The sequence below is a fragment of the Saccopteryx leptura genome, chromosome 2 (genome assembly GCF_036850995.1).
Source record: "Saccopteryx leptura isolate mSacLep1 chromosome 2, mSacLep1_pri_phased_curated, whole genome shotgun sequence".
NCBI classification, from domain to species: domain Eukaryota; kingdom Metazoa; phylum Chordata; class Mammalia; order Chiroptera; family Emballonuridae; genus Saccopteryx; species Saccopteryx leptura.
Window position 1 is genome coordinate 183,083,209 of NC_089504.1, and position 2,573 is coordinate 183,085,781.

Here is a 2,573-nt window from a genome sequence, read left to right on the forward strand (position 1 = left end):
CTTTCATGAAGATTATAGGCCAATTACTTAGTAGGATGTATGTCCTCAATTGGGTATGTCTGATATCTCCTCATGATTAGGTAGATTCAGGTTATATACTTTTATCAGGAATTACAAGAGAAGTAATGCTTTAATTGCATTCTACCAGCCTAAACATTATATTGATTTGTCCCATTAATGCTAATGTTAACTTTGATCCCTTGATTTTGATGATGTCTGCCAAGTTTGTCCACTGTAAAATTATTTTTCCTTTTGTAATTAATGAATATTTTCTGGTAAAGTACTTAAAGACTGAAAATACCCTACTCTTTATCAAATTTTCACCCACTGTGCTTAGTGTTCATTGATGTTTTGTGGCTTAATTACTATTATGATGGTTACTAAATGACATTTTCTAATGCCATCATTCCTTCTACATTTATTAGTTGTCATTTTCTGAGAAAAATCTTTTTCTTCTTCCCATTTAATTAATTTATTACTATCAGAATGAGTCATCAATTCCTGTTTTATTCAATAGATCCTAATATTTTATTGTTATTATTTAGTTTGATGTTCAAATTGTCCCAGATTTGGCCAGTGGGAGTCCTTTCAAGTTGACTCTTATTTCCTTTTTTTTTTCTCACAACAAGGAAGTGATTTATTATCTACTTAAAAAAAATAACATTCTCTATCCTGAAAACACTGATTTTTTCCCCCCAGAACATTCTTTTGTTTCTATCAATTATCTGCCACTCAATCCTGGAGCTGCCAAAATTTGAAATCCCGTCTGTGCTGTGCACTGCCGGAGGCCACATGCGACTTCACCAGGTCACCGGACTTCTTGGTCCCAGAAGTTGCAATTTCAACTTCGTAGAAACATTGCAAAAAAACAGACGTGGGCGCGCAATAACCCGGCCCCCTCCAGGTCGTCAGGAGAATGTTACTTGTGCAAGTCAGAATCTGATACCAATTAATGGTGACAGCTTTGCCAATAAACAAGAATATGCTCTTCCATGGCTAGGAAGGGAGGCTGCCACAGCTTCTTATTTCCTTTTGACATGTCTGCATTATTATTTGAGCATTCTACATGTTCCTGGCACAACCAGATTTTTTTTTTTTACAGAGACAGAGAGAGAGAGTCAGAGAGAGGGATAGACGGGGTCAGACAGACAGGAACGGAGAGATGAGAAGCATCAATCATTAGTTTTTCGTTGCGCATTGCAACACCTTAATTGTTCATTGATTTCTTTCTCATACGTGTCTTGACCACGGCCTGCAGCAGACCGAGTAACCCCTTGCTCAAGCCAGCGACCTTGGGCTCAAGCTGGTGAGCTTTTGCTCAAACCAGATGAGCCCTCACTCAAGCTGGTGACTTCAGGGTCTCGAACCTGGGTCTTCCGCATCCCAGTCCGACGCTCTATCCACTGCGCCACCGCCTGGTCAGGCACAACCAGATATTTCAGGTTCATCTTGTACTTTTCCCACTGAGCCCTTGAATCAGCCCTTTCTCCAATGAGCAATGGTATTTTTTAACGGAGAATGGTATTTAGAAACCAATACCAGTCCTGGCCAGTTGGCCCAGTGGTAGAGCATCAGCCTGGCCTATGATGTATGGGATTCGATTCCCAGTCAGGGCACAGAGGAGAAGCTATCATCTGCTTCTCCACTCCTCCCCCTCCTCTCTTTCTTTTTCTTCCCCTCTCACAGCCAGGGCTGGATTGGTTCAAGCACATTGTCGGAGGGGGTGGGGGGTGGGGGGGTGTCAGGTGCTAAAAATAGCTTGGTTGCAAGCATGGCCCCAGACGGGGGTTGCTGAATGGATCCTGGTCAGGGCATGCAGGAGTCTCTCTCTCTATCTCCCTTCCTCTCATTTGGAAAAGAAGAAAAAAAAAAAGAAACCAATACCAGATGTGATCTGGGGTGCCACTATTCTTAGGTCCTCTCAGTGAACAGAATTAAGGGGAAAAATGTGTATGTATAATATCATATATATTATATGTAAATCAATTATATTGATTTACAATCAGGCTAAATTGATATATATCTTTTTTTTTTTTACCCTGATACCTCCAATTCTAACCTAATGTTACAGGATACATTGTTATAGTCTCCTTTTCCAACTGAGACCCTTGTCTGGTATAAGAAATCTGGCTCCCTTTAAGCCTGGCTTGTGGTGCAGTGGATAGAGCTTTGACCCGGAATGCTGAGGTTGCCAGTTTGAAACCCTAGGCTTGCCCAGTCAAGGACATACAAGCAACCAATGAACAACTAAACGGAAGCAATAAGCTAATACTTCTTGCCCTCCCAAATAAATCAATAAATATAATCTTTAAAAATTAAAAAAAATATAACCCAGGCCCCCTTTATATTTATTTATTTAATTAATTGCCCTTATATATAACCAATCTTCTGTAACTGCTCATCCCTCCCCCCAACCATGAATACATATTTGAGCTCCAACACCCCAGGCCAGGCTCCCACAATCATGCCACCACACAGACTTGGAAACTTCTTTACTCTCCTCAGGCTCCAACACCTCACTGTGGGGCACTGTTGCCGCTCATCTAACTGGACTCCTATATTCCCCACCTAAT

At 41.2% G+C, this 2,573-nt stretch overlaps 1 non-coding gene across 1 annotated transcript; it reads right to left on the reverse strand.

Annotated features, from left to right (window-relative positions):
• Positions 1–914: 914 nt before the first annotated feature.
• LOC136396078 (small nucleolar RNA SNORA24) lies at positions 915–1,058 on the reverse strand. Its single transcript, XR_010749501.1, has one exon. It is a non-coding gene; the product is annotated as a small nucleolar RNA SNORA24 (small nucleolar RNA).
• Between the last annotated feature and the right edge of the window lie 1,515 nt (positions 1,059–2,573).